The following is an 8,703-nucleotide window of genomic DNA, read 5'->3' on the forward strand; positions in this document are numbered from 1 at the left end:
TATTGGGTTATTATTGGGAGATTGACAACCTTCCATCAATCATCAAGTTTCTTCTATTATTCTTTGCATTATTATTTGGATCACCTCAAGTTTGGTATAATTACTTTACTCTTTAATCTTTATTGTTCATTTCTTCATTCTATTATCGTGTTTATACTTGTTGTGATGATTGACACCATTAATGACATGTTTCCCATGATGATGAGTGAGTAGTTACTTAGCTAGGATTAGTGGGTAATTAAGGGAAACCAACATGGGATTGATTCATGCTTTAATCTAATATGTTCACATGATTAAATTGCTTGCTTGTTGTGATGTCAACTTTATGCACATGTTATGTTTGATGAAATGCTAAGCCTATGAATCCTTGCATTTACAACCATCTCTTATCTACTCAACTTGACTTGTAAGATATAACCCAACTCGAGTCTTGTTAGACCATGCATAGAAGTTGAATAGGAGGAAAGTAAGTCGACTTGTAGGTGTTGTACAATCTAATCGATTCGGCTCCGGGACCCAACTCTTCCTATGAACCGTAAGACATAACCCAACTCGGTTCCTCCACAGCACTAATTGCTTGCATATAATTGTAAACATGTTTGTATGATCAACACCATGAATCCCCCATGACCCCATGATATCCTAGCACTTTTAATCATTTGTTTACATCTTTCCTTTTGTTGCTTGTTTTACTCTATTGCTTTTATTAGTCTAGAACACAACTACAAACCCCATCAATTGTGACACTAGCATAAATTGAGATAGATAGACTTAGAACCCAAAGCACACCGTCCCATGGATCGACCTCGACTTACCACTAACTAGTTGTTTGTTGAGTATTATAAATGTGTTTGATTGAGAGCCCCGACGACACTCTTATCAGTTTCATTTGGGAGTTTGCTTTTGTTGTTGTTTTTCCCCCCAATTTCTTGTGGCATTTGACATTTGAGAACACATTTTCTTTTTGCCATTTCTTTTGATATTTGGCATTTCAATACTTGACAATTTTTTAACTTTTTGCATTTTCTTTTGAACATTTTCAAAGTCACCCCATTTGTAGTGAGGGTGCTTATTTTTGAAGCATAGGAGTTTTTATTTTTGTTACTCCTCTTTTCTTTTGATGCACTTGCAAACTTTTTCTTTTCTTTTCTTTTCATTTCTTGAACTCAAATTTTTGAACAATTTCTTTTTGTGCCCATTCCCTTTTATAACAAAATGAATGGTAGAACATGGATGAATGATGGTTGCATGGTTTCAAGGGTCACCTTGGAATAAACGGTAGCCAAGGAGTTATCACACCACAAGGTACTCTTGACTAGGCCTTAATCCATGGGTCAAAGGATACTAGCATGACACATCCTAGGGTGTTTTACAAGCATTCTAACAAGCAAAGTATTAAGAAGAAAAAGCATCTACTATGGCCTATATACACTTGTCAAGCTTCCCAAATAGACCGTTTCACAAAATATTTTTAACATGCAAACTACATGCCATGATGCAACTAACATTTATACATCCTAATGCATGTGCTTCTACCAACTAGTATTCCAAATAATCTAAATGCAAGTCCTAGATTCACATTGTTTTTACCGCATCAATCAAACTAAAGCCACATAGTCATTAACATAAAGAGGAAAAAGGAGATTGGAAATATCATACCATGCGGTCTTCAATATCCTCATGTCTCGGATGTGGCGTAGTCAATCAATGTGAACAAGGATGAACAAACACAATATATACAATAATATATACAAGACTACACTAAAAAGGAAATGAACATGTTTTTGAATTTTTTCAATTTTTCAATTTTTTTGGATTTTTCGAAATTTTTGATTTTTTTGGATTTTTGAATAGAAGTCAAGTTAGAATTTCCCATCCCCACACTAGTACGGGCATTGTCCTCAATGGCCAATACGATAGGAAATTATGCAATGAATATGCATGATTTCTAAACTAAAAGCAAACTATACTAAGCTAAACTACATGATGCATGTGTTTTTGTTATGGCGGAGAGCATAATTTAAATTAGCTCCCGATGCATATGCATGGACTTCCCCAAACCAAAATAGACATTATTTCTAACGTCTTGAATTTCGGGGTAGTTCATGCACATGGAATGCAATGCATGAAACTACAAATTGTCATTTTGGATTTTATAAGTTGGGAACAATAAAAAGAACACCTTAATGAAGCCAAGGTGTTAGTCCTCCATGTTGCTAGGACTTCACAAACAAATGATCAAAATAGAATAAAGAAAACAAAAGAAGTAGACAAACCTTAAGAGGGGTGAAAGAATGTAGGAGCCTCCAAGGTTTGCTAATCCTCCATCATATCATCATTATCATCATCTTCCTCCATAGATGTGGAATCATCTCCACTGCCACTTTCACTTCCTTGCTCTTCCTCACTTTCCTTTTCTAGAGCTTGCTGAGCTTCTTCTTCTTGAACCTCTTCTTGAACCTCTTGTTGAACATCTTCTTCTTGAGCACCACCCTCTTCAACAACCATCTCCTCTCCACCCGGTCTTCCACCACTAGAGGTGCTAGGAAAGAAAACTTCCCTATCCGCCCAACTAGGCAAAGGACATGATGGATCAAGAAGTCCTTGCCTAGCTAGATGTAGGAGGGGCGGATATTGGGCCTTGTAAGCATCCACTCTATCATTGTAAGTTTGCTTGTGCATTTCCCTCATGAGTAGAGTCATGTATTCATTTCCTACCTCGCCATCCTTGGGTTTGAACTCGTGATACTCAAATGGGTAGGGTGGTGTGATAATGGAGGAGGAGGGCTCGTCAATCTCGCCTCTTTGTTGTTGAATAATATACTCGGTCTCCTTGGAGAGTGGAAGAAGGTAGTTCAGTCGGTGAACACTCAATCGACAAATTTTTGAAGGCAAGGTGAAGGATCTAGCCTCATTGGTTATTCACCCATATTTGGTGTTAAGAGAATCATGCTTGACCCACTTAAACTTGTGAATCATGGTGTCCATATCAATGAGATGACCTCCTTTAACCGCCACATAAGTGTTGTCTTTGTTGAAATTTGGGTTAAAGTGCTTGGCCAAATGGGTAACTAGTCCTCCATTTACAATGAAAGTGGTGCCCTCTTTTCCACAATCGACATTAAGCCATCGTTCAACCAAAAGTCTTAGAGCATTATATGGCTTAGTATATTCCCTTCCTATGTTCAAGGCCGACTCAAAAAGAACACAATTGAGCTTGGTAAAATGATTAGTGCCATTTCTTGCTATCAAAGTATTCCCAATGACCTTATGCCACCCTTTAATGCCCGGATGGTGGACTAATAGAGCACGACAATCATGAAAGCGCATAAATTTCTTTCCGGAAATTGCCTCCCAAAGAGGAGCGGGGTCATACTTGTCGGGGAGCTTTGTATATTTCGGAGTATCGCTAAGGCCTAAAATCTTACTCAATTCGCCATAAGTGATGCGTCTATCAACATTAGCAAGACAAAACTCGATGTGGGTTCTAGTCTCCACCCTTGTGACTTTCAAGGAACTTAAAAATTCCAAGGTGAGGGAGGGGTATGTCAATTCCTTCATGGTAAACAATTTACCCAATCCCATAGCCTCAAAGAAGGTTTTGGTTTGTTCAAGAAAACCCAACTTTGTCAAAGCATCTTTACAAATAAATTTTGTAGGCATAATGGTCTTCTTAGCAAAGAGAACAAATTTATCCATATGAGAGTTGGAAGTGAAAATTACCTCCGGATAATTGGATAATTGCTTAATGACCGGAGTTGTTGATGTTGTAGCTTCCATAGGGGGACCTTTTTGCACCTCCAACCTTGCCTCATGGACTACCAATGCCTTTGACAATTGCTTTGCTTGAAGAGTTTATTGCCTTTTTGAAAGTGTCTTCTTTGGGGGTGCCTTGTTACCTCCTTTAGTTCTTGCCATTCTTGATTACACCAAAGAAAGATTGAAATCTCCAATTTGTAGTTATGCCCAAATCGATTTAAGATGAAAGAATGTTGCTTTGTATCTTAAAAATCGACTCAAAAGTTGAAGATTTTGGTGTTTAAATCAATTGTTGTTGTAAAAGGAGTGATTAATTTTTGTTGTGAGGAAGTTTTGATTTGATTTTGTTGAATTTGGTTGAGGAAATTTGGTGTTGTTGATGGAGAGCATGAGGGTTTTTGGGGTTTTTGGGTAGTGGGTAGTGTTTGAATGTAGAAGAAATGAGAATGAATGAGGGAAAAGGGTTTAAAAGACCCGTTATTTTTGAATTAGCAGCAGGGGACGAGCGGACCAAGGGATGGGACGCTCGGATTCTTCGTGTTTTGCCTCAGGAAATGACGCCACAGGACGAGCGTCTTCCAGCAAGGACGAGCGGATTTTTCGATTTAAGACGAGCGGTTCCTGGACGGACGCTCGAATTCTGTTACAGGGTGATTCTTCAAAATTGAACAGCAGAAAGACGAGCGTCTTTGCTGTAAGACGAGCGTCCAGAATCAGACGAGCGGATTCATAATTGAGACGCTCGGATTCTGTGAAAGACCATTTTTTGAATTCTACAGCTCTGCTAGACGAGCGGATTCTCCTTTTGGCCGCTCGGATTCCTCAGGATGAGCGGACTGTCCGTTTGGACGCCCGGATTCTTCCTTGTCAACACGGATTCAGGTCCATCCGTGGGTACTGCATAACCCGTATCATTTTCATTCTTCAATTCTCGTGTTCTTCATTGTAAGGGCACTACAAAGGCTTGAATAGCCTAGGCAATTGCTATCCCCACACTAAGTCAAAGCACTACACATCAATAAAATCATAAGTCCCTCCCTCACTTCTCTCAAAATGATGAATATCTTGATCAAGGCACAAAAATATAAATCCAAAAATGACTAAAATGCAATGTAAAAATTGAAATGCAAGTTAGGGAGTTAGAATATTTACAAATGGTGGTTTAGGGAGGACTCCACCAAACTCTCACCAATATGAGATGTCAAGGAGGCATGTTCAAGGTGTTGTTGATGTTATTCAACACCTTGAAGAAGTAGTCAAAAGCTTGTTCATTATCATGATAAAGATCCTCAATAGATCTTTGCACTTGTTGTTCTCCTTGATGGTCTTGGTTCATAGCATTACCAATGTAGGGATTGAATATCCCTTCGAACTCATCATCCCAAAGACCGCAAACTTCGACTACTTGATCATTAAAAATTTCTTGAGTTGATAGAGACAACTCTCCTTCCTTCTTGTTTTGGCCAATAAGGCCATCCTCTTCACTTGTCATGGGTGAGCTTTTCAAGCTCTCTTTGTTTCTATTCCCTTGCTCATTGAATGGAGCATCATCAACTTTCTTTTTCCATTGGAATTCCGACTTCTTCCTATCATCCTTCCGGCTATAGTGATCAACCATAAAGCATGGTTCATGCAAACGGGGAGCTCTCATGGTCTTGTCAAGATTGAAAGTTATGGTTTCATCTCCCACTTCAAGGGTAAGCTCTCTGTGCTTCACATATATCACCGCACCCGCGGTGTGTAAAAAAGGTCTACCGAGGATGATCGGAATATTGGAGTCTTCTTCCATGTCAACAATGACAAAGTCCACCGGGATGAAGAATTTGCCAATTCTCACGGGAACATCATCCCATATCCCTAACGGTGTCTTCGTCGATCTATCGACCATTTGGAGTGTGATGTTGGTACATTTAAGCTCTCCCATCCCTAGCCTTTTACTAACCGAATACGGCATAACACTCACGCTTGCTCCTAGATCACACAAAGCCTTGTTGATCGTGGTGTCCCCAATGGTACATGGTATTGAGAAGCTTCCCGGATCCTTGAGTTTCGGAGGTGAACTCCCTTGAAGGATTGCACTACTCACCTTAGTGAAGGCGATAGTTTCAAGCTTCCGGATCGACTTCTTTTTCGTAAGGATGTCCTTCATGTACTTTGCATAGGCCGACACGTGATTGATTAATTCCTTGAAAGGAATCGAGACTTCCAAATTTTTCACAATTTCCATGAATTTTCCAAGTTGGTCATCGAACTTAGGCTTAGCTTGACGACTGGGGAATGGAAGTCTAATCACAATGGGCTCCTTCTCCTTGGCCTTTTCTTCATTTTTCTTTGAAACTTCTTGTTTTGTTGGTTCATTTTCCTTAGAGTTTTGCACAACTCCTTCTTTGTCACTAGCTTCCACAACTTCATCCTCAACTTGCTTCTTTGGTCCTTCATATCTCGTACCACTCCTCAAGTGAATGGCACTAACCGTTTTATGTCTTGGGGGATTACCTTGAGCTGGTAATTGCCCTTTTTGTCTTTGAGAGTTTGAAGATGCTAGTTGGGTCAATTGAGTTTCCAACATTTTTGTGTGGGCTAGGATGTTGTTGATGGTGATGTCTTTTGTTTGGCTATATTTTTGCATTTGAGTGAAAAATTCTTGTTGATTCTTTTGCATTTGGAGGACCGCTTTTTGAACATCAAAACCTTGGTCATTTTGTTGATTGTATGGAGTTTGATTTTGGTAACCTTGGTTTTGGTTGAAAAAGGGTCTTTGATTTTGGTTTCTCATGGGAGGTGGGGTGTATGTTTGTTGAGGGTTTTGAACATTTTGGCTTTTGTATGAGAGATTTGGGTGGAATTTGGTGTTTTCATTGTAATAGTTGGAATAAGGGGTACCACTCTTGTATGCTTGAAAAGCATTCACTTGCTCATTTGTTCCCCTACATTCACTTTGGTCATGTCCCAAAGTTTCACAATTCTCACATATCCCACTTGGGATTGATGAAGATGCTACCATGGCATTAACATGATGCTTTGGTGATTTTGAGGCTTCTTCAAGTTTAGCCATAGCCTTTTCAAACTTCAAGTGAATGGTATCAATATGAGCACTAAGTTGAGCACCTAATTGAGTAATAGAGTCCACTTCATGCTTTCCTCCTCTAGTAGCCTTGCGAGGTCTACTATATTGTGAATTATGGACCGCCATTTCCTCAATCTTGTTCCAAGTTTGATTGTCGTCAACTTCGGTGAACATACCACTTGATCCTATGTTGAGAATGTTTCTTGAGTCTTCGTAAAGACCATTCCAAAATTGTTGTACCAAGAACCACTCGCTAAGTCCATGATGAGGACATGAGCGACAAATTCCTTTGAACCGCTCCCAAGCTTCATACAAAGATTCTTCATCCCTGTGCTTAAAACCCGTAATTTGAGCTCTTAGCATGTTAGTATTTTCCGGAGGGTAGAATTTTTTGTAGAAAGCTAGAGCCAACTTCTTCCAAGAGTCAATTCCAAGAGTAGCCTTATCAAGGCTTTTCAACCATTGTTTTGCTGTGCCAATTAGAGAAAAAGGGAATAAGACCCATCGAATTTGGTCTTGAGTTACACCGATTTGTGAAATCGCATCACAATAGTCACAAAAAGTCTCCATATGGGAATGAGTGTCTTCACTAGTCATCCCCCCAAATTGGCTTCTTTCGACTAATTGGATAAATGTGGATTTTACAATGAAATTTCCGGTTAAGTGTTGTGGTGGGGGAGTACCATTGGGTAGGTTCTCCTCGGTTGGTACGGAATGTGATGAAAACTTAGGCATTGTGGGTTGATTTTGTGATTGATTTTGTGTTGGGTTCTCCTCACCTTCTCTTGCAAAAGGGTTGATGAACTCAATAGTATTTGGTTGAATATCTACAACCTCACCAATACCTCTCAAAGTACCTGTAGCAAGTCTTATATTGGTAGTCAAAGTCCTTTCAATTTCGTGATCAATGGGTAACAAGTTACCTTGTGATCTTCTAGACATGCAAAATATCAAACAACTCGAAAACAATTAGAACAAACCTTGAGGAGTTTTACTTCCCCAAGGTAAAGAAAGACACAACTAATAACAATCTAAGAAAATCAAATCAAGTTAACACCGTCCCCGGCAACGGCGCCATTTTTGGTCGGACTCACTTGGAGCTTAATTTTTGGTTACTTGTCGTTAGGAGCACCTAGACCAAAACAATATTTATAACTTCACAAAAAACTCTACTATTAGTAAAGAGGCAAGTAAAGGTCGGATCCCAAGGGACGGGTATTGATGTAGGATTTTCGATTGCAAGTAGGGGTGTCACAATTTGGGTTGATATAAGAAGATCACTAAACTAAATAGCAATTAAAGTAAACAAGCAAGATGATTAAAATGAGATTGTAAACAATTGATTAAAAACACTAGGGTGTCATGGGGTCATAGGGGATTCATGGTAATTGATCATACAAACATATTCTCAAATTATAAGCAAACAATTATTGTTGTGATGGATCGAGTTGGTTTATATCTTACAATCCTAGGAAGGTTTGGGTCCCGGAGCCAAATCGATTAGATTTTACAACACCTACAAGTCGACTTAATCCTCCCTACTCAACTATATGCATGGTCTAATGAGACTCGAGTTGGTTTATGTCTTACAAGTCTCATTGAAAAGGTAAGTGATGGGTAAAAAATGCAAGGATTCATAGCCTCGCACTTCATCAAACATAACATGTGCATAAGTTGAGATCACAACAAGCAAGCAAATAAATTATGAAAACATATTAATTTAAGCATGATTCATCCCCCATGTTGGTTTCCCCTAATTACCCATTAACCCTAGTTAAGGAAACTACTCACTCATTATCATGTTTAACATGTTAACAAGGTTGTCAATCATATTAACAAAGCAAGACATGATGAATAAATGAAGATGATTAACAATA

At 39.0% G+C, this 8,703-nt stretch overlaps 1 non-coding gene across 1 annotated transcript; it reads left to right on the forward strand.

Moving 5' to 3' along the window:
• Positions 1–7,082: 7,082 nt before the first annotated feature.
• Positions 7,083–7,189, forward strand: LOC141593549 (small nucleolar RNA R71). Its single transcript, XR_012521625.1, has one exon. It is a non-coding gene; the product is annotated as a small nucleolar RNA R71 (small nucleolar RNA).
• Positions 7,190–8,703: the final 1,514 nt, after the last annotated feature.

The sequence above is a fragment of the Silene latifolia genome, chromosome 7, assembly GCF_048544455.1.
Source record: "Silene latifolia isolate original U9 population chromosome 7, ASM4854445v1, whole genome shotgun sequence".
NCBI classification, from domain to species: Eukaryota; Viridiplantae; Streptophyta; class Magnoliopsida; order Caryophyllales; family Caryophyllaceae; genus Silene; species Silene latifolia.